Below are 25,192 nucleotides of genomic sequence, written 5' to 3'. Positions count from 1 at the left end.
TAGGCATTATAGCAATGACAGTTTAGATGAAATCACAATATAACAAAGGAAACGTATAATATAAATTACGTATAATATTATAACATAAAATAATACATAAAATGGCGTTATAACAAATGTATGATATTTCTTTTATAATTATATTAAGCATTACACACCCTTGTTAGTTGTACTGCCATCAGGCTCGGTAAACGCAAAATATTCCTGTCCATGGAAAGCATTTTAGTTGAGATTTTGATGCATAGGGTCTTTTCTGGGCTTAGTTTTATCTATTTTAATCACTTTAATCAGTACATTAGTGAATACAACCATACCATAATTATATAATATAAAAAATTGCTTAAATGTACGAAGCGTTAACGATTGGCATGTTGGCTAAGCACCCTGTTACCTTTTCAGGTTAAAGCCGCCGAACCGATTAAGATGAAATTTGTTATGGATAATTAAAATAGTTTGAGGCCCGGGGACGGACATAGGATAGTTTATATTAACCCGTGGAACGTCCGGCATATAACAAATTGATTTACCCATATTGATCTGTGGTAACACACGTCTGATACTGAGTCACTACGACCCAAATTGAGTTAATGTCACACGTGTGATACTAGGGCGCTCCACGGGTTAATCATCATCATCACTCCATGAAGTCGTGGGCAGAGGCTAGTTTCGCTATGAATCTACGAGAAAACCACATGAACGTCTGTACCTAAATTAAGTTTCCCTACACACATAGACAACCTGACGGCGCCACAGGGGGTACAAACAACCACACACCACACGAGTAAAGAATAGCTATAGCTACCTGCCGAATAGGTACCGTAAAATGGGGCGAGTAGGTGCAAAACTGACATTCAAACCTCGATAACATTTTATTTTTACATATGCAAACTGAATGGTGTATATAATAAGTGTTCCGGACGTTTGTATTTTAGTTTTTATTTTATTTTGGGTAGTTCCATTTCATAACTTTGACGATAAACAGGAAATCCCACCTCACCCCGTAGTCCCACGTATTTGGGGTGAGTTGGGTTTTCATTCAAAGGTGATTTTGGAACATTGTTGGATCGATTTTTTTTATTATGAGTATTACTATAGCTCCATTTTAAATTGGAATACATTATTTTTGTAGCAGTAGCCTTAAAATCCCATCTCACCCCCCTTTCATCCCTTCTCTCCCCATTCATAACCCAACTCTCCCCGCGAACCCTACTCACCCCATTTTACGGTACCTATCTAAATGACAGGTAGGTATGTTACTTATGCTTACCCTACCAATTTACTGCTTAAAAGGACTTACTTATTTAAAAAAGTACGTAAAAAATTGGCGATTTTTCCCAACGCTGAGCAACGCAAAGCAAAAGCAATCCGGAAGCAGTCCGTAGCCCACCTTTGTAAAATTTACCTTGATCCTGATATGTGTTAACAAATACAAAAACTTTTATTATACTTACTAGAAAAATAATAATTACGAAAAATATCATGAAAGGACCAATAATTACGAAAAATATCATGATCAGACCACGGATCGTAATAGGTTCAGACACGCGTGCGTTAACTTTGATATATTGCTAGCCGCATGCAGCCAAATGATTCAACAAAACGCTCATTATAATCTGCGTCAACAAATCTCTCTATTACAAAACATCAGCCCACGCTGATGACATCAAAGGACTCCATATCCGCGGCGATCCGGGATAGGATCCGCAGCGGCGAACTTTCTCGCGTATAAAACGCAGGTGACGCCGCGCCCGCGACCAGTGTACTAGCACCACGCAGCGCGCGCGCCCCGTGACGCCCGCGCAAACGAAAGTGACTGACTGTGACATTGGATCAGTGTGTGTAAACTGGAGCAGTGATCGGTAGCGAGTGTTATCCTGAAACTGTTCCCGCCTGGATCTGCCTGCTGCCAAAAGGTAGATTTGGATTTGTGTGGTTCATTGTGAATTTGTGTGTGAGTGTGAAAAAGCGGATTTACTAAATGGAAATGGTTTTTAGATTAATATTTCAAAATAAAATTAGTTGCTAATTATTTAAAAAAAAACAATTAATGTGATCAAAGAGATCGGAAAGTTCCCAGCCGGCGCGCATACTTAGTCAGTTTTTTATAAATTCGTATTTTTAGTGTGTTAACTCTATTAACACGCAATGACGTCACATGCGTCAAGATCCTACGGACTTTACTGTGTTACTTACTATACTTATACTATAGGCTTACTTATCGCCATAGATAAATGGGTAACTAGGTAGTCTCTTTAATCTATGCTTGCTTATCAATAATATAACGTACCTAGCCTACACGTTTTGGTTTAGATTAGTTTCAAGGGTTTAATCTTAAGTGAAGGAATAATATTGATTAGTATACATACTAAATAATTGATTTATTTACATATTGTATTTACAGCAATATTAAACAGTGAAATAAACTTGATCATAAAGGCGTGAAATATCAATTAAATAGGTAGTGACTCACAAACTTAGGTAACTAAAATGGTCTCACCTGTAGTCTGAATAATTAATTATCCAATAACTGTAAAGATAAAAAACTGAACTGTTAGAGAATGCCATTAGGCATAAAGTCCGCCACTTGTACATTATTTTTGTATTTTATGGAATAAAGTTTGAATAAATAAATAAATAACACCAAGGAATAAATATCTCATTAGATTTATTCATAACGAATATCTATATCAGCGTAATTAAATGTCAAACCCGACTGAGCACGGGGGCGCCCGGTGGTAGAAAGTTGCATAATTTTACTTTCACTTGTACAACCAAAATTATCTTTCGCGCGGATATCGCTGTTTGAAATGCATATTTGCATTTACTCACCGTTTTTTACTACTATCGGCTTTTTGCACACATATTTTACGGGAATATGACACTTATTCAGTGGTTGGATAGTATTAGTACTGCTTGCCAGTAAAGGTTTGCCCGAAGAAGCGACATGTGGTTTAACAGCCGGTGGAAAGTAGGTCAGCCGTCACACACCTCGCATTTTATAGGTTTACCTGCAGGGGTTACTTTTATTGCTTAGATATGTTTACTTGTGTGTGCTGAAATATTAGTAGTCAACTAGCCATTACTATTTGAATAGTATATACTTCGGTAGTAGAAAATTATTTATTATCCATAGAGTTCTAATAACTTTATCAAGGTTTATAGTTACTGGCTGTTTTATAAGCACGATAACAAGTATGAATCTATCCAAGCGATCTGCCTGTGCTTCGATTAAAAATTGTTCTTAAGTATCATACTTAACATCCTCTCTTCTTCATTTCTATATTAGCTGAGTACCATAGGAAAACTTAGGCTATTATTATTTACCAACGTACGTACATATGTATACGTATACGACTAAAGTACTAATCCTTGTTAAATGTAAAGGTGGTGCGTGCGTGTTTTCACCGTCATTTTTGCATCACAATTTCCCCAAAAAGTAATACATACATGGGGTCGTACAGGAAGTCCGGTCAACAGTGGGCTTCGGCAGACTTTCTTAACCAGCCACATGCTTTAATCCATCTTTAATCCAAAGTTACATTAAATTTCACTTTGTTTTTAATCATAAACACCAGTCATAGTGTAAAAATTGCTAGGTATACAAATTCATAACAACACTGTACACAAATATCCATACATAAAATGTATATTCAATACAATAGGTACAGTCACCTGCAATAATATGTTACACAACCAAGGCCGCAAAAACATCTGACACGATCTTCTTTGTAGGGCCATAAGAGCGTGTCACATAATTTTGCGGCCTTTGAAGAGTAACATATTATTGCAGGTGACTGTACATGTAGACTATAAAACGAATGCTATACGGTACAAATAAACTGAAGACTTCAAGATAAAACGATTTTACACCTGGTTGAGGTGCAAACGTAGGCGTACATAATTTTACGTCGAATAACTTTAACTGAGTACCTAGGTAAATAGGTATGTGTGAGATCTGAAGCATTTTTCAAATGAAGTAAAATCGAAAGCGAACTACATAGTGCAGGTAGGTATGTAAGGTAGTGTTTCAGCTTAACCTTATCTTGGGCGGATGTGGTGAGTACAACAGGCGCATGCTATTACTGCATGGAGTGGCGGTGTTGCGAAATCCACGTTCTGGCGGGCTTCCCATTCCATTGTTTGGGTGCATTTGGATTTTGTAAGTGGACGTCACGCACTGCGACCTGCTATCTTGAGGGATTGCTTATGGGTTGTGCAACTTGCAACGCAATGCATCTTGCAAAAGATAACAATTTAATATCAGTTGAAGTTGCTGGTTGCATGTAATGTCGATTTTGAGTTTATGCAAAAAGTTTTCATGTCTTTTATCTGCGACTGGTTATTTTCAAGAACAGTCGACATATATTTTATCGGATGAAATAACACGCAAATATGTATATCACTCTATTGATACGTGAAAACCGCATGAAAATCCATTCAGTAGTTTTTGAGTTTATCGAGAACATACAGACAGACGCGATGAGGAACTTTGTTTTTATAAGGTGTAGTGATAGAACTAACTCAATTCTTGATTATAAAAGTAATGCTGAATTTTTAGATTAGTCGGTTCAAATCACAGACCGAAACGTGACGTTTGAATGGCAACTGGAGCTGCATTACCGTTGCAACATTTCTGCCGCGGCCTTGATGCAGGTGCCGTCCCTGTCAATATCCTTGCTGCCATGATTAGAACGTTCAATCCAGCACTTCTTTTTTTCAAGGAAATTGACAGTAATGCAACCGCAGCGGCCATTCGAACGCCACCTTTAGGCTGATGTGTAAACAAACTCTCAAAGATCAATGTTATGATAATGTCAAAATGGTAATTCGAGAAGCAGGGCTATAACCGCGAAAATCGAAGTTCGCAAATTGCGGGCATTATTCTCTGTCACTCTAATTACGCCTTCATTGGAGTAAAAGAGAAAGATCCCCGCAATTTGCGAATTTCGGTTTTCGCGGTAGCCCCTCTGTCGTCGAGAAAGTTAAAGGTCATCTCGAAAATTATTTCATTGAGGATTTTCTGAAATGTATCGTGTTGAGGCGAAAATAAATTCGCATATAAATGATTTGTATTTTTATGAGACAGCTACTCGACACGTTAGGAATCTAATCGTTTTTTTAAATCGTCGATAATTTACAGCTTCGTATTATATCGGCGATGTCGTCGAGATATTTTGATTAATACAAATTATTCTTTGTTTTTACTAAGTTTTATTTTAATGAGTTAGGTACATTGTTTTAAGATTTTTTCTTTCTATTGAAATCGAACTAAGCAGGGGAGGTAGGGGACCATTGGGCAGTCGGGTGGCTCTGGCACTTCTCTTGCGTCTTAGAATAAACTTTAAAGTGTATTAAAAATCAAACCGCAAGTTATTTTTAAAAGTCGCTGAACAAATGTTGGTGAGTATGAGGAGTACAGCCTACAGTTTAATTTTTTGCTCATGGTATAGGCCACACCCGGTATGTGTACGAATTAAGTACAATAAATCCAATACAATACAATTTACATAGTTAATTTTCGTAAAACAAATGAATCAATTAAGTTAAGACTAATCACAGCTTCTTAACTGCGCTTAATTACGTACAAATGTTTTGCAATTCACTCATACAATATTGTAAACTCGCGACACTCGCGAGGCTAAAGCTACGTCTTAGGTAGGCGACTATAAGCACCTAAATATTTATTTTTCTTTTATGAGTTGAGCACAAACACCAATTTAAACCAGGATATTTGTTATTTGCATTATGCGAAGATCTTTGTAATGTTATACTCAAATTCCATTCTGTAGATATATTTACTATATTGATTTTACTAAATTAAGCGAGAAAGTAAACAACGGGATTGAGGTCAATTTTATTTTTATTTAGATAGCGGGTACTTCAAGCCGGCTTGTACGAAAATATTTTTATAGGGTCACTTTTACTCACTCGTTCATTTAGTTGGTATACGTAATACATTATAACTTATTGACTGTCACTTTCTCTCTTAGCGTGATGCAGCTGATAAACCTGGAGCCTGACAAGCCGTAAAATTACCTTAAAGGTTATCTGAATATGTTATGGGGTTTCTGGTCCGTCGGTTTTTATCTTATTTTTTATCTTACAATAAAGTTTACAATCTTGTATTTTGCCAAAGTAATTGAAACTATTTATATAACAAGTACCTACCTGCTTGCATTTAAGTATTATACTTATAGAGCAGGTGTTTTTTTTTAAGATCTAAAGCTTCATCAATTTAATAATAATATCTTTAAAATTGGTTTTCATTTAATTTTAATCATCCTCATCAACTTATCACAGCTTTTGAAATACCTACAATCTATTTATGTTTGTTAATCGTAAAAAGTTCGTTGGCCATAGTAAATCTGGAAATATAATAATTTAAACATTTAATAAATATATACTCCGCCTTTATTGCACAATTGCTTTATACAACTGTTATATTTACACAACACTCAACTAAATATATGTAGGTTGAAAGGTTCATTTCATAAACCTATATGATTGTTATTATGAATTAGAAAAAATATTGTTAGACATTGTTCCGAAACACTTGTTCGCAGTTCACCAGCAACACATCACACGTACGGTTGTAAAGTAGATTGAATGTTTACGAGATATTTTCGAATGTAACGGAAACCCCGTGGTGAAAGCATTAATGAACATGTCCAGTTTTAATTTCCGCTAAGACGAGTTAAATCTTAAAAAACTCGCACCGCAAATTGGCTGCCTATTATTTTGGTACTTAATAAGAAGCGTATTTTGTTTATAATGGAGATAAGATACATTTTATAGGAAGCACTTTGAATGGAAGGGCTTTGATTTATAGCTTTATTACTAGTAAATAATATCGCGAATAAAATACTTTATATCCTACGAAGAATCACGTGACTATTTCCTTACATTTTTTAGTTTCGATTGGCGTTTTCTATCAACTATTGTCAACTTGGTTAAGCTCCCAGATTACTAACTTCTTGAACAGTTTTATCTTTGATCTTATTTATGGAACAACATTTTTTTATACATATAACCAAAATAAGGATTGATATTCTTAAATTATATTAAAATACATAACAATAACATTCCGGGCAAGCACCACACGATTTAAGCCAGAGGGCCTACCGCGAAACATTCTACGTGTTGCCTCCCTGTCACACTTACGTACGAATTTACGAGTTCGACAGAGAGGCAACACGTCGAACGTGGTTCGCGGTAGGCCCTCAGGGGCCATCTCCGTCGGCACCGACTCGACATGATGGGCGCGCCTCAGAGGAAAGCGAGTCAGTGTGTCAGCCGAGGCGCTCCTTCAATAACACCTGATTAACGCACACCCTCTGCAAATTATCCCATTGTTGTCACTATAGGTACCACATGTCTTGCTATACCTGTAAATCTGAATGGCACTTGATTAAGGTGTTCCAATGCGTATTTGAGTGATTCTCAAAATAGTGGCATCTTAACCTGTCATCGAGTTTTTGAATTGAATGTATGCTCATTTGCTCTTTTTCATATGAAACAAAAATGTTTATAGATAAACAAAAACAATGTTTATTGAGGCCGAGTCATTATTTTTATTATTCTTTAATACTTATATTGAAAAAAAAATTAAGAGTACCACTTTTCACTGTAACCTGTCTTGTCCAAATGCATCGCTCTTCCAGTTTTAGTTCTTTAGATTTTATAAGTACCAATTCATGTTAAAAAAATATCATGCTGTATACACAATATCTTACACATATCTATAGGTACATAGACAATATCTTTTAAAATGTACGTTGCACGGGTCTTATATATAATTTTTGTACAACAATATGCACGCACGAAGTTTGTCCAAGGATATTTTCACTGTAACCTGTACATCCACGGTATCCCATCTCACTCACGTACACAAAATTATATTTAGATCATAACTGTGGCAAAATATTAGGTAAGTATCAAACTAACCACCGTAGGGAACCATTATGACCCAAGTGTCGTAGTTTCGGAGTAATACGTGATTAAAGGCAGGAATCTGGAGTTTGTAACAAAATGTTAACTTTAACTGTTTGTAACAAATTTCGTTTAGTAGTACCACTGTATATATATTGTATGTAAATAAATGTTACGTAAAAGTACTTTAACTTGTCTCGATTATTTTACGAAATTGGTATGGGGCATAATGTAATAATATTATTTTAATTTTGTATGAAGGTATATTCATCTATGCTAAAAGTGAGACATTCGTTTTATTATCCGTTTAAGAGATAAAATATAAAAGAATGTATTTTTCACTGTAACCTGCTTAACTTTAACCTGTCATCAATGTACAGGTTAATGTAAATCTTGACAGGTTATTGTGATTTTGATTCGATACATATAATTATGTACAAGACCTTTCAGTCTATATATGTCCGCTTTCACTAGCATAATAACGTCAGCTCGTGCTGGTCGTCTGGATGTTCACACAGGACATGCAAGACGTGATTTTAGACTCTATCCTATCATATTGATTATATATTATTTTATATTAAAACTTCACTTTAACCTGCTACATTTCCGTCCTAACCTGTGTAGTGTAACTTTAACCTGTATTTCAAAACTTCAACTCGCCATAATTTAGTTCCCTTTTTGAAATTTGGGTTACTTGAAGTAGAGATGCAACGGATAGTCGTTTTGCCGGATACCGGATACCAGATATCCGGCCTGCCCATCGGCCGAATATCCGGTATCCGGCCGCCGAATATTCGGCCGGCGGAACTATACCTACATTTCGGTTTTTCAGGTGCGCATTGTGCAGATTTTGACCTATTTCGTAGTGATCGTCCGCGCGGACTCATTTCTAGGTTCGAAATGAGTGGAATGTCTGTGGAATGTTTAACTTGTATTAAAATAATAACGAGTACCTACGATTACATACATACATCTCTTAGTAATTGTAATACGTTAGATTGAATTGTTAGTTTTATTTTATAAAATTGTTGATGTTATTATTTTAACTTGTAATTATGTAAATTCAATGATGACGTGTAAAAGTGCCCTTGTGGCCTATTTGCTTAATAAATGTTGATGATGTTTGATGATGTTTATTATGACCGTGACTGTTTCTTAAATCCAATTTTTTTACTCCGAAATCAAGCAATATTACTATCCGGTATCCGGTCGGATAGTAGGTCACTATCCGGTATCCGGCAGGATATTAAAATAATGGCCGGATAGGCCGGATACCGGATAGTAACCGAATATCCGGTGCATCTCTAACTTGAAGTATTAAAAAATATTTTTCATTCATAAAACTGAAATAAAAACACAAATAAAAATATTTTTCGTTAACTTTAACCTGTCGATGCCACTAATTTGAGAATCACTCATTTATTTGTTGTTTATTTTTGTTTGTAATAAAAACGAAAGAACCGCAACGTAAAACTTTATGATTAACATAGAGGTCGCAATAATAAATCGTATCATTCGTTTAGCATAAGAAACTGGATCAGTCTCTCGTATTGAATAAATATCAATATTATCTTGTATACAGAGTGGCATAGGAAGCGGGTTAGTTAGCACTGGTTCCGTCGCTCCTGTCGACATAAACAGCACTTAATTGAGCCTGCGCATACATTGGAGCGAAAAATATCGCTTTAAGCGAACGACTGACGTATTTACGACCTTTGAGTGAAAACAAGTTAATCCTACACCGACAGCCCTGCAGCGATTCCATTCCACAATTATTTAGGAGTAGGTGCTTTATAATAATATCAGTTATGATGCTGATCGGCTTGATTGTAAGGTGTTGATGAATGGTTGAGAGATATCTGAGGAGGTTATTGAAGAGCGCTGTTTGGACGGTGACTGCTTGAACTTGTTGACCAAGGGACTTACTCGACTCATCATCGTTATAGCTCTGTTGTCTTCTTTTCTCATACTTATATATTTTAACTAACGGATATACGGACACATGGTATCTTGTCACGATAAGATAAGTCATGATTCTGTCGGGGAGAATTAGATAACTGGATGATCCTAAGGTTTTTAGTGTCTAGATCATGAAAGCAGTCGTGATTTCATTATTATAGCATTACGAAATTTAAGTTTTATGATATTATGCTTAGTTACAAGAAGTAAAAGCAACTTGCTTTCTGTTACAGATTATCGTTACGCCGATCTTTAACAAAATTAATGTTTGATTTCAGTCTTGCTTAATTACCTGCCATGATTTTCAACATTTCCGTCTTGTAAAAGTAGAGCCATGTTGTATCGGACGCCTGATCTCGCCAAAACGAGCAAGACCAAGTTTTATCTTAATTACTGCGTTGACAATAAGGTGTGAAATGAGTGTTGTCGGAACTATCTGCGATGGCATCGCGGTATTGTCTCGAGGAGGCACCATTCGGAAGTGGAGCTTTCTTTTCTTTTGCTTGGGAAATAAGTCAAGCAATATTATCTGCTGTGGGTAAACACGGTCAAGTGCGCTGTGGTTCGCTAGATATCTGCTGCAATGTACATAAAAATCACCATGAAACCATATCTTGGAAACGGGAGAATTTAGGAGGTATTTAAGGAAAATAGTAAAATTCATGGCAAATTTCCAGTAGATAATCCTTATGTGAGGTTGAAAGTAGATGTCGCCTCTATTTTAAATATAGAAAGTGACGTAACATTTTATCAGTGGTCTCATGGAGCATACACGACGGAATGCGGTTGTGCGAAGAACGGTCAACTTTCCACTGATGATTGTTTTGATCAGCTCGACATGCCCGCTGGCGCCGTTAAAATGTGTATTTGGCTGTAATCGATTTATCACTTAGCCATTCATTTTAACAGCGAAATATTAAACCAAATTACTATAATAGTTATAAATTAATCTAAATTTGTATGAGAGTTGTTACTGAGTACTGACACGGAAAAACAAAAATGGTTTTATGAAGCGGTGGAATCTAGCAAAGTATATCGGCATAAATTGATGTTAGTGAGTGTAGTTTTGGTACGTTGTTTGGACGTTGAATTAGTCTGTATAAATTTAATGCATCGATAGTTCACAATGTTATGTTTCAAACCCTAGTTTGATTTGGTTTTAATAATAGTATAAAGTACAAGCCCTTAGAATGTCGTTATGTGTCAATCTACTTTTGGTACTTCCTGTTCACTGGCATAACAAGAGAAAGTGTCACTGTATATCACTCTAACTACGTTATTGGCGAGTGATAAAGAGATTGTCGTGCGTGTAAACAAGCCGCGCCCGTATGCTGCGCCCGCGTTGAATTAGCTGCACAGCTCTCCCAGCTTTGCCGATAGTGCCCCCATGAGCTCCCAATCACGACGCAATCGTCCGGGGAAAATTAACGATTTCACTTTTGTCAGTGTCTATTGGTGACACTTGAAAGCTACACACAAGTCGAGAAACGTTTGAGAACTAAACTTATTCTCTGAGTGGTTAAGACCAGTCATACGTCAAGCTCGACAGACGCTATCACTCACAAATGTATCCACATTCCGCGCAGCTCCAAAGATGGCTCTTGTGCGAACTAGGCCGTACTGCACTAAAGGGAAAAGTGTACACTATTAGGCTCTTAAATATATACACGCGAAATTGTAATAATTAACAGAAATACTTTATCGCATTACGAGTAATATCTTCAAACTCATAATAAGTTATAAGAAACCGAAAGTATTAATTAGTCTAAAATGCATTGTGGACAACATGCGTGTGTGTAAATTTTATGAATATTTTAGCGTCGGATAGGAGAAAGTATCTCAAATTATTGTGATCCAATTATGATGCGAAGTTTGTGTCACGGTGTATGAGTTTACTCCGCAGCAGAACGACGAAGTGTAGTAATTATGTTGAGCTGAGCTGTAAGCACCAGCCGCATACTAAGTAAAAACTTTTTAAGTTGGTTGTTCGTTAATCAAAACGAGAAAAGATTCAATTCTCATTAAAAAAAAGGTAAGGTGGGATAAGATTAGCATAGTTTATTTTGCTCGGGGCAAGACAAACAGTATTGGGATTCCATACAAGTGATTAAACATTTTATTTCTGTGTATATATTTTTTACACGAATGGTTATTGGTTAATACTTATTACTCGTAGTAAATAAGAATGAAGGCCTATGAAGGCTATGAATCTACTAATACATATCAAGATAATGCTTGCTTGTATTACGAGACCAGGTGGCTTAGCACGGTCGCGTTTTTATCCCTTGTCACCATGCCTGTCACGTTCTAACAAGTATGTAAGTGCGAAAGGGACGCGCATAGTGATAGTCGATAAAAATGGAACCGTGCTGAGCCCGCAGTTCTAGATATAATACCTATCTCTCAGTAATTTATAACGAGGTGACAAATAGTTAAGATATCGATGATCAACTTTGTAGCTACGTATCTCCACAGATCTATTCGGCTTTTTATCGGCTCTAGATCGGCCTGAATGGGTATCGCGCCGGTATAACTAGTCAGCGCGACAGACGTAGGGCTTGCTAAGCCGAACTAGTGCATTATTTATGGGTACGATTTCTCGCAGATGGTCTCGAGATTTCACCACTTTCATCTTGCATTACGAGTGTACACGAGCTACCGTCCAGGCTTCGAGCAATTCACATTCTTACATCCACCTAATCCGGACTCACTTAATTATTGCTGGTTCGTATAACTACTTGATTTACATTTGGAGTTCAACTAGGTCGTCCTACATTTTCATGGTTATAGTTATAGCCCCAGTACTCGTAATAAAATGCATGCATAATTGAAGAATAATTATGATTGGTTTTTAATCATGCCATTATTAGACTCAGAGTCTAGTGTCTGTCATTAATATACCATATTTATGTTATGATAAATGTTTGTTTTTGAGCATATAAATAAGATAATTATAGGCTGTCATGCTATTCGGCACATTTAATTTCAAATAATCAAAATCCATGTATGTAGTACGTAAATAAATGATTGTACTTAGAAGAAAGAAGTGGTGCTGATGGATAGTGTAACAAAAGGTTGTAGCAGCCACCAAAACACAAAACAATTATACCATCAACAAAAAATAACGGCCACGTTTTATAACCTCTCTGTTCTCTAAACACACTTAAAAGATGTTAAGATTAGGCGTTGGTGGCATGCCACTTTACTGCCATGGCAGTAAAATTTTCATTATCTTAAATAACTTTCACTTGTAGTTTCCGCAATTATGCAGAGCGCCAGTGCGAGGAGGCTTATCAGGAAAACGCATTGTCTGCGGCCCCATTGTTCCAAGGACGATTTCACTATTCTGCGCGACACCTCTGTCGCATTACTACGGTTACTTAATATAACTTATCTATTATGACACATCAACTTGCGAAACAATAGGAGTTGTTATGCGGGACGCGGATCAGGATATATCCGGCTATATATTTGGATTACTTTAATACTTATGAATACCTTGACAATTTAAATGGTTAACTTTGTAAAGATCTTACACAATTTCAAGCTTCACAACAGCTATATTTCAAGTAGGAAAATAAAAATAAAAGCCAGGCATTTGTTCTCATTCCTTTTTCGCTTCGGTATAATAAATGCATTAGATACTTGTTGATACAAACAAGCAACTATTTAAACCATCAAGATACTCATAAATCTATTAAACAATTAGATAAGAAGGTACATGTAGTTTGACTAATCTAATCGTTGACTTGAAGCCAATCGCGTAGGTACAGGTAACAAATAATTGTATTTAAGCTTATAAAGAGTAGGCACTATGCCAATAAACTGTATATTGTTTTTGATGTCATACTATTGGTGAGTACGTGTCGACAATGCAGAGGCTGTAATGGGGACGATGTTGTTTTGTTTTATTCATGTACCGTAGAAAAGAGGGAGAGTAGGTTACGCGAAGTATCATCACCATGACCAATTGTGTAGTTGTGTTGTGTTTTTGTCACTTTAATAATTCTTGGATAGTAATACGTCTTATATTATTTTTATTAATAAATGTATGTGATTTGTAAATCATATGACTCCTAGCCAAGATTAATGTACCGATCGGTTAATTAAGACATGTATTTTTCTGTTACAGGTTATATAGCTCACAGGACATCACAAATATATGCCGCTAAGATAAGCAATTTTGTAAGTACCCATTACTATTTGATTTATTTTATTACTCATATATAACTAATAAATAAAAGGTCAATGGCTGATTTCGTCATAGGGGCTATTCCGTCCACTAGCGTTTTTCTCGAACAACGAACAAAATTGATAATTTCATCGAGTAAGCAACGATTACTTTTAGTTTCAGCAATCAAATGCAAATGGTTATTTTTCTCTACGAATGAAAATCAAAAAAATATACGCTCGTGGATGGAATAGTCCGTATGTCGGAATTAGCCACATTGGCCTTACTTAGAAAGCGATCACACCGTTCCCAAATTGGTGAAAATTTTATAAGTTAGAATTTAATTAAATTACATAACATTGTCGTTTAGCATGTAACGTTGTATAAGTGTGGAACGGAAGGCAGCCATTAGATTGATATACCTGGTTTTCTCGGTTAATTATTCTTACCGAAATGTGTATCGGCTTTCTCCGCGATCTGTGAGTTACGCAACGCGGCGGCGGCGGCGCCCGCGCTGCGCGAGTGAAAGTACCGAAGGACCATGACCTTCCCAGCCTCCGCTTTGTTTTTGCTACATGATACATTACATTACATGTTGTACGAGTTTGATACGTCTCACTTTGTGTAACATTAACATTAACATATGTTATTCAAATTTTATCCGTTACCTTTTAGTGTAAGTAGTTTAAGTGTAGTGATTTAGTGTTGTCTAATATTTATAGGCTTTAAATTATAGGTACGATTTATAAAATAAATTAATTTCTTATTTTCATAATGATAAGGTTAGATGAGCTTAGGAGGTGTTACGGCAGAAATTATTTATTTATCTTTTTCGGAACCTTACGTTTAAGTACCTATGGAGTTTTATTGGATGTGGAATTTTGTTTTACTAAACCAAACCAATTAATTCAACGGAAGTTTTGAAAAAGCTCACGTATCACCTAAGTTCATCCTTGAACTACAAATGTGTGTTATTCCAGTCCGATATAATTAGCACTTGATACGAAAATAAATAAAAATAGGGCATTGACAAATTTAGAAGGGTACAAGATAACAATAGTAAGAAACATGCTGTCAGTTACAATGCGTAACTACGTCTTGTTTCGTGATCATTCAACTCTGACGCAATTGATGTTCGATCCTCATCATCGTATTTAATGATCAATTGATCAGTTAGAGCGTGAACTCGTGTAGGCATCTCTGGTCTCAATCGAAAAAATTAGAGAGAAAGCCGTGAATAGGCGTTTGATGACTGAATCGTCCTTAAGGCGCTACGCGCTGTTTTTAGCCGTAAACTCCTACTTTCTAGAGTATATATCTTCTTAACGGTTCAACAAAAAATTATGAAAAAAATATATATGAATCTACGTTTCATGTACAACATTCATAACGTTTGACTTTTTTCCTGTGACTTATATTTTTTCCAATAAAGGAACATTACGATAGGCCGTCTTGCGACTAACTTTGCCTATTTCTACTAAACGGTTTATTCGATTAAAGTTATTTTTAAACAAAAATAAATGTTTTAGCCGACACTACAAATGCAACGTAGAATAATGTTATTCAATCAATTTTTTTTAAGAAATCGAATATTTTTCAACATTTCGTGCGTATACAGCTCGAAAAAGGCGTGGCCGCCAGTCGTGTGCTAGCTTTGAGACGAGGAGGCTGTGTCGCTCGTCGCTCCGTGCCTTCCTTGTATTCTGCATGCTTGTGCTGAGCCCAAGTGCAATAAAATTGGAGTTATTGTGGCCAAAGATAAATAACTGCAGAAAGATGATTTGGTTATGACGCGCTTTAGCGCGCGCAACACGGTATTTCGCAGCCTATTATTACGAACGTAATGACAATATTTCCACTTATGTTACGTTTTTAATAAAGTTCGATTCCTAAAAAATAATTATTAATTAATCAACATTGGCAATTTATGTTGTAGGTATATACTATACATATGGTTTGATTCAGAAACCATTACATTTTTAGGATTCTTCTTCTTCGCCTAGCCTTTTCCCATATCATTTGGGGTCGGCTCTTCTCATTCTTTCTTCTTTATTCATTTTTCGTCGAGACATCTATTTACATTTTTAGGATTGTTACCTATTAAAATGATGTTAGTTTATTAAGTAAATTATGTTTTCTCAAACATGCGTGGAAATATTGTCATAAGGTCATTACGTCCCGTCCTTATTTGAACTTTTATAGGTATTTCCTCGCATTTTTTGAGAGAAGTTCTTACATACATATTATTTAAATCGCGATAACATTTACCGGCCTCATGTTCATAAAATATACTTTCTTTGCTGTCTGTTTAATATCATACTCGGCAGGCATAATTGTAATAGGGATATCCCGGCCATGTGTAAATATCATAAATATCTTCTTTCGAGAAATGTTTTTTTATGTGCTAGTCAGCAAATGAGCCGCCTGTTGGGAAGCGGTCATCGTCGCCCATGGACTTATGTCCATGTTGCTTATGCAACATCACATGTATTAAGAAAGTTACAAAGGTAAACCAATAAAACGCAGGTTTAAAAATCAGTAAACTTTGACAATCATTGTTATAAATTATTTATAACAATGATTTATTTATATTTGTCGTCTTAGCCGTGAAATGTAATTTACGACCTCCACTAAATGCATGATCTACTCATACATCATCAATCATCATGTTTGAAAACAAAATATCTGCAAACAAAAGATATACGAGTATAGCGCCAACTGCGCGCCTCTGGGTTATTCTTTGAACCTCGTGGCGGTGCAGCGATACAAAATTCACGTACGATCGCAGTGAGCGGGGTAAGCGGGTGGTGCGGGTACAGAGCGCTTAGCTCCGCCCAGACGCTCAAGGCCTAGCACCTTCACTGATATAGATATATCAAGATAAAATTGAGAGCCCTAAATAAACTTTCCAGAGCGGATATCTCAAAAACTATTCAACATATCGAAAAAATTGACTGAATAAACTTGTAACAAATGAAATTAACTTTCATTTTGTATAAGTGGCCATGTCGCTGAGATGCATAGTTTCCGAGATATAATCGAAAAACGGGAAAATGGGACCTTCAAAGCCCCCTCTCACCCCCCCGCTCAAGGGCTACGGCCGGGGACTTTTGATATGTTCACCTCCTAACTTGTCAAACCGAGTTACGGAGTCAAAAATTGTGTTCCGAGCATTTCCCTCTACAACTTTTAGAGCATTCGTTGCCTGACCTAAGTAGCTTATTGAATTTCTTTAAAAACTTTTCTGTAAAAGGTTGACGGGTGTTGGGTGTTTATATGGTTTCGGTCGATTATTATCATTTGCATTGCCCATGATGACTTACTAGAATTACGAGCACACGAGACACTAATAGTAGTTTGACAAACCTTGGTTTTCAAGAGGTATTTTATATTGACATTTGCTGTCACAAATTTGCTGTCAGATTTAGTCGCAAACCGCACGCAAAGTGCACACAAATGTGTCGACACCTTGTTACGGAAAAGTGTAGACACGGCGACGACACTTTGTTTCGAAACAATTCTAGACACATTGTGTGGACTCTGTTACGACACATCTGACATTTAGTTACCACTTTGTGATTCTGCGACTGGAATGGTTATATGGGAAATGAAGCATGACTGTGTGAACTTTGTTTTAGCGGTAAATGTAGTCACATTAAAGTAGTTAACGTTAGCTAACCTGGTAATATAGTATCTGTAGTACCTAAATGATAAATAATATCACCAATTTTCTCTATAATGAAACATTTTTTTGCAAAAACCTATCAACCAGCAATTTTACGTCAAAAAGGGGTCAGTGGACACGCATATGGGATGAATAGTTACGTCATAGGGGGCGATTAGATACCACAAAGGGGTGAAAAAACACGTATTAGGGGTTAAAAGACACGAAAAAATATTTTTGCATCAAATACCTGTTTAACAGATATATATACTATTTGCCAATAGAGTATCAACATAATAATGACCAAATTCGATGCCTATGACAATTAAAATTTCATATTTCTATTCACCCCTTTCGTGTGTCTATCGACCCCGATTTGAGGATATGGAGAAAACAGGTAGTTTTCTTTGATTTTCTCTGAATTGGGTGGGTCAAAATTGGTTTCGCAAATGCAAAATTGAAGAACTAACCAAGACTCATAAAATAATGTCAAAATTTTTAATTTTGTCATTTGGATTATTGGCGAAAATCGTCGTTGAAGTTGAAAATCGTGTCTTTTCACCCCGGTTTACGGTATGAAAAATTAAAAAAAAAATACTAAATCTAAATATTTTCGAAATTGATTTCTTTGGGTTAGATATGAGGATATTGGGTATTATTTGAGGTATATTTTACAAAAAATAATATAACGGTTTCGTATCTGGAGGAACCCAAACTTGATATGTTTTGAAAATTATTTTTATTTTAATTGAGTACAAGTGACGAAAATATAATAATGTGATATATTTTTAGAACCGGCTCAAAATGTCCTTTCATTTAATAATCACACACGATAGGTTTCTGAACAAAAAATATTTTTTTTCCATACAAAAAAATGATGACGTCATAACTCCTTTCAGTTTGTTTTTTTTTGGTGCTACGGGTCAAATTGATTCAAATGGCCTAAAGATTAATCGTACCGATTTTCATACCTTTAACACCATTTGCAGCTGATTTTGGTCAACCGCTAGTACTATACCATGTCACATTAGTCACATTACATTTTTTGTCCCATATTTGGATTTCGTGTTTATTCCGACCAGAATGAGACGCTCTTCAAATCTACCAATTTTTATCAAAACCTGACAAAAATAATAATTAAATCGCCGATTTTGATAGGTGACGTAGTGAAAGCACAGTTCTTGGTTCCAAGTGCATGGCGATGTCATGGCTGAACTGTCTAATTTTGCAATTCATCTAAGCTTTCATGTTCAGCACACTTTTTGCCACTTTCTGAATCAAAAAGTTTCCCTAGAAGAAGCAGAAGAAGAACTGGAATGACACACTTTTGTAGCTCAAGGATGAACTTAGGTGATGTCTTGAAAAGCATGAAAATATACGGTTTGAACAAGTTTTCTGGGAACTAAGCATACTGCTCAACGAATACGGCCCGATTCTAACTTTAAGATACGTCAATTAATAGATCTAGTAACGATATGGATTAGTTATGTCAGTGTTAAATGTGACGGTTCTTCAAACAAATACGTCACTTTTGACACTGACACATCTAATCCATATCGTTTCTAGATCTAATATTGTCGTATTTAAGATACGTTCGATAGTTCGAATCCGGCAGTAACTGCCGTATTCGAATTTCAAGATATTCACAAGAGACGACACGTAATAGATCCATTCTAGATACGTTATAGTTTAGATATCAACTAGTTCTCTTTTGCAGCGCAATTCGGGCAACCAATGTCACATTTACGTTAGATAGAGTAAGATATCTATTAGATGTGAATTGGATCTCTAAGTCATATCCTGTGGAAATCGTTCAACAGTATCTCCAGAATCGCGCAAATGTCAAAATTGCCAGGTTAGATCTTAAACATATCGTTATCGTATCTTGGTGATGTCTAAAAGATGTCTAATAGATGTCTATTTCAAAATCCGAATCGGGCCCTAAGTCTGAGAATATTTATCGCGTTCAATCCGCGCTGATCGCGTCTGCGTCTCAAAAGCACCGCATCCATATTTAGTACGCCGATGGCTCAATCGTTATCCGCATTGTTGATTGTAGTCCACGTGTCTTTGCGCTGGCGCATCAATTATCTCACGATTGTTGCGCAACGAGGGAGCGACGCCCTCGTCCTTGGGACAGTGGGCCGACTTTCTCTTCCGCCGCGAACGCAGCCGCCATGAAGCCTTGGATTCCGGGGGTCATGGGGAACAATAGATCCCGGATTTTGTTAGTTATAGATCGACGAGATAAGGCCGTTGATGAGCAATTAGTTATGCTGACGGAATTGTGAAAGGAATTGTAAGCTGCATATTTTCAACAAGCAGGCGCTTTAAAAAATACCCAGTATGTACTGTGTAGAGTCTGTGCGGAAAGAGAAGAGTCGTGGAATGTATGGGAACCAATACAAACTACGACTTTTCTCTTTCCGCACAGACTCTATAAAATTTTTGGGATCTTTATTAATATAAATTATGAAAATGATCAGTGTTAAGAATCTGAGGATTAATAAAATGATTAAGAAAGATAAAATTTCATATCCATTTATAGATATCAATTATGCATTGTAAAAGCTAGTTTAAAACTTATTTTACCTCCTGAATCCCCGATGTCATTATTGTAGTTTTTAATTTCGAACCTTCTTGTATTCCATTTTAATTCTAAATTCGATTTGGATTAAATCCGTTATAAGAGCCTCAGGGACTCAGGAGGTTAAATGATTTAAAAAATCAGTAAGGCCGCATTTAAAGTCAATTATCCATAAACGTGTAGGCATAGGCAAGTGATTCGCGAAAACCCGGATAGGTAACGGATTCACACGTCAAGACATTATCCATGCACGGCGGGCCCGGCTCTGCTCCCGCACTGGGTCACCGGCGCAAACGCATGGATTCTGGACAGACAAATGTTTATGTGCCCATTCCGTTTACTAAGTGGGTTCCTTTTCAACCTTTGGAGCTTTTCACTAAATGAACTGCGCAATCGATATAGATTGTAGGTCTTTCCTTATTGAGAAGAGAATCAAAAACCTATAAAAAGAAATACCACCAATCAATTTATAATAGGTATAGAGTATAATCTAATAGCTATGAAAAACCACGCGTTGTGTGGGAGACGGGCTGATAATTTCTGACATATCTAATAGGTACCTTGAAACAAGCAATTCTTGTTTATTTATATATATTATATTTCGGGGATCTCGGAAACGGCTCTAACGATTTCGATTAAATATGCTCTATGGGGGTTTTCGGGGGCGATATATCGATCTAGCTAGGTCTTAGGTATCTCTGGGAAAACGCGCATTTTTGAGTTGTTATATGCTCCCAGATATTTGTTAGGTAATTTAAAATTAATCTGAAATAAGTATGTTGATGCTGCTGGAATTTCTGTAATAAGTATATCTGCTCAACTTAATTAACTTTAAGATGTAAGAAAGCTTGCAAAGCAAGAATTATTATTGAAATTGCGCGACATAGCTCAGCTTAATGATTATCATGTCTAATAAGTGTCGCAGGGCCGAGTTATGCGATACGGGTATCGTTTGCCGAGGAAAGTTACGGAGCCTAGGAAGGTTTCTCTGTGGAAGTTCCGGTTGGGAATGGAAGCCCGGAACGCCCACGCTGCGCGAGAGCCTGTGTGGTGAGAAAATGTAGCAGAATAGCTCTGAAGACATCATTTTTTTTATACGAGCTTACAAGCAATTCATATTTATTTTGTAATCTTGTATACCTAATTGCATATTGTAGAGATGTTTATGACCGAAACTTACGTCCGTCGTTGTTTTATGGTGGAAATTCGGTACGGTATGGTTCTTTACGACCCGCATTGTCAAACAAAAATTCTTTTATTTAACTTGATCACGTAAAAACGACTAAAAACGTATCCCGGTGTCTGCAATCAAACCTTGCAAATTATATTAGACTCGCTTTCCGGTTTCCGATTGAAATTGTTGAAATTTTGCACGTCTACTTTACTCCGGTGACTTAATGAATATGGTACAATCGAAATGGTCTAAAGATGGAGATGGACTCTTAGGGTGGCCGTACGTACTCTGTAATAAAACAAAGTAGGTTGCGTACCTACTTGTTTTTAGGGTTCCGTACCCAAAGGGTAAAACGGGACCCTATTACTAAGACTTCGCTGTCCGTCCGTCCGTCCGTCCGTCCGTCCGTCCGTCCGTCCGTCCGTCTGTCACCAGGCTGTATCTCACGAACCGTGATAGCTAGACAGTTGAAATTTTCACAGATGATGTATTTCTGTTGCCGCTATAACAACAAATACTAAAAACAGAATAAAATAAAGATTTAAATGGGGCTCCCATAAAACAAACGTGAGTTTTGACCAAAGTTAAGCAACGTCGGGAGTGGTCAGTACTTGGATGGGTGACCGTTTTTTTTTTTGCTTTTTTTTTTTGTTTTTTTTTTATATGGTACGGAACCCTTCGTGCGCGAGTCCGACTCGCACTTGCCCGATTTTTTTTTAACTTGTTAATAATTTAGGTAGGTTAAGTACAGTATGTAGATCCTGCTCGTATTCTTATATCGATAATGAGTGCAGCGCGTATAGCCCTACTTGCTTTTTGATCCACTGCCACAAGTTTATGTAAATGAAGCAATTTTCTCAGAAAACCGGGCCAATTTCTTCGAGATACGGAAGTTTCTCGGCTTACACGCATAAAGCTGACATCGGCGCCTGATTGCATCCGAGTTAATTCAACGACGACCTGCCGGGCGACTCGATGAGTCAATTACGAATATAAATCTAGTCGGAATTCTCTAAATTCAGGCCAACATGAACATGTTTGACGCGCCGCGTGCCACACACTGAATAAATGAATGGGTAAATTTTGAGAACAATATCTGTTGTAATTTTTTTACAAAAGGCGAACTTAATGCCAGAAGGCTTTCTCTAGGTACCAGTTAACCCTCGGGCCAAACAGACATCAAGCAGTAATAGAGTTCTATACCAAAGGTAGGATCAAACTTATCCGTAGGATAAGTCGGAGCCATAGACTAGGAATCCTTCTAGACCGAGGTTAGAGCAATTAGAGTCTGGCTAGCCAAAAATTGTTGACAGTAGAGTCTGGCTAGCCAAAAATTGTTGACAGATATTTCGTTGTTGTATCACCAATTGTCTATGATTTAAAAAAAAAGCTAAAAGACAGTTGTCAATTTATGTCATTCATTCAAATTGTTTGCGGTTTATAAGGGGTTTATTTTACATAATATTAATAATGTCTATACTGAGTGAGGTCCGCAAACTATTATTTAAGCTCGTAAATAATTACGACAATGTGCGAAGTCGACGTGTAGCGTTGTATAACGAAAAACTGCAATGTTTACAAGTCCTAAACAAATGTAAACAAATTAAGAGGTTGGTGCTCTATAAATATTTTAATACTTAGTATTTAGCATATTTGGTATAGTACTTATGTAATTTTTTTGGTGATGGATTAAAATTACGGTATTATCGAGCTAGGTCTTATTTACACTACATTTCATTTTTCGCCTTGTTACAATGGTATATGGTGAGAAAGTGTAAACATGTGTTTATCGTTGACTGTACTTTACATAGTGGTAGAAATTATGTGAGCTGACTTTGAGTGCACGTCAACGTATTTGTAACTTATATCCTTAGGGTACTTCTACAGAAAACCAAAAATATTTTCTAGTATCATAACTATAATTCCTACTACACAAAGTGTGACCAGCCGATTTTTTTTTTAATTTCCCGCCAAACATTTGTGTAATATTTCAGTAGCCAGACTCTATTTCATAAAACCGATGCTGCCAAAAATACGGGGGTACTTGGGACGAGGTGAGCGAGGTCCCGTGCCGTGATATATTGGTCCGTTCAAAGACACGGACGTCACACAAAGGCACTTTCGACTCGAAAATGGAGTAAAACTACCTTATGCGTGGCAGAGGGGGTAGAGCTACTATGCTCAGTCTGGAGGATGTCTTGTCTGTGGTCGGAGCTAATTTAGAGTATTTTTCTTCAAAGCCCAAAAGGCGCCTAAGTTATTTTTTTTAATCAATTTCTATGATTGCCGCGACCTACACTAGCTAACGTTTCAAGTATTAAACCAGGGCTATCAAATAAAAGTAAAACTCAAAACGATTCGACGCTCTACTTGCGCCGACCGGATTCTACATCGTCATCAAACGGTCGTATTATCTATGTTTTGATATCATAATTTTTAAATAGTATGTCAGATCTTTTCAAGTCTATTAAACGGCTACTTTCTCCCTTCTGTTTCTGTTGTATGTTTATTGGAATGTATAATTTAGTTAGATATCAAGTTGCCTACGACAAATAAAACACTGTCATATCGACGATCATACGGTCTGTTAACTTTATATCACAGAAGAAAAAAATTAAACGAATTGGATTTTATAGGCTTCTGCGTTTCTTTTATTGTTAAATACTTACCTAAGGTTTTTTTATATTTATAGTTTTTGAACGAAATATTATTGTTTGTCATGAAACGGGAAAGTGCATGGGGACATACGGTATCGTCTTGGGTCATCCCATTCGTTTTTCGTCAAGTTCTTAAATTAGTCCTATTCTGCTTTCGTCACTCATTCTACATTCGTCACAATCGTCGGTGGCTTTCAATGTAGAATGAGTGACGAAAGCAGAACAGGACTAATTTAAGAACTTGACGAAAAACGAATGGGACGACCCAAGACGATACCGGACATACAATACTACATTGAATGTTGTTTTGTGCTTTTTGGGAGTTATACTCAGATTCAGGCATTCTCAACTTCATTTCATTCATAATGTGTCCATGCAATTTTGCAGCTCACTGTACTTCTCGAACGGTTCACGCAAAACTTCATGTTACAGTAACATTTTACTACCTATTTTATTTAAAATTTGGTAGTCTAGTTCCTCTTAAGAGAGATATAACGCGGCTTGCGTGACAGCTTCTTGGTTGATTGAGATATGCCTGCTGGAGCTGATGTGCGTATCTAGTGCGCACAGATCGGCACAGCGATACGCCGCCGGGACTTGACGCGCCAGCAGGTTCATAAGCCAAACAATGCTTGTCATATTCAAATACTTAACCTCGATTGGGGTTAGGTATTTAGAAAGGTGTTAAATATTAAAGCCGGCGAAACATAAAATGAGTAGCTCCTGTACAATCTCTTAATGTTACATGTCACTCAAAAGATTGAAAAGATGTTTCCCTCGTAATTTTTATTTTATTAAAATGGCCTTGGACTTGGACCTTGACTAATTGTTTTAATTGAATTCTCAAATATCTATGCACTTCTAATACGAGTGCGTAGTATGCATAATTAAGACTAAGTTAGTAATTATCGTTTAAAATACTCTCCTTTTTATGTACAGTAGCTAATCCAGTTAAAATGGCGTCACAACTTTTTCACCCGATTACCGCATTGTTAAGTAGTCGGCCAAGAAGGTCAAGTCTCGTGATGCAATAAATGAAATATCGGCTAAT

At 36.6% G+C, this 25,192-nt stretch overlaps 1 protein-coding gene across 1 annotated transcript in view; it reads left to right on the top strand.

Moving 5' to 3' along the window:
• The first annotated feature begins 1,757 nt into the window (after window positions 1–1,757).
• LOC134789865 (cuticlin-4) overlaps window positions 1,758–25,192 on the top strand; it is a 50,377-nt gene continuing 26,942 nt past the window's right edge. Inside the window, exons 1-2 of the mRNA XM_063760537.1 lie at window positions 1,758–1,927; window positions 14,037–14,073. The gene's annotated coding sequence lies outside the window, so the exon portion shown is untranslated. The remainder of the gene's footprint in view (window positions 1,928–14,036; window positions 14,074–25,192) is intronic.

Source organism: Cydia splendana, chromosome 4, assembly GCF_910591565.1.
Source record: "Cydia splendana chromosome 4, ilCydSple1.2, whole genome shotgun sequence".
Lineage (NCBI taxonomy): Eukaryota > Metazoa > Arthropoda > Insecta > Lepidoptera > Tortricidae > Cydia > Cydia splendana.
The sequence above is the reverse complement of the archived record's forward strand: the minus strand, read 5'-3'. Positions and strand labels throughout refer to the sequence as shown.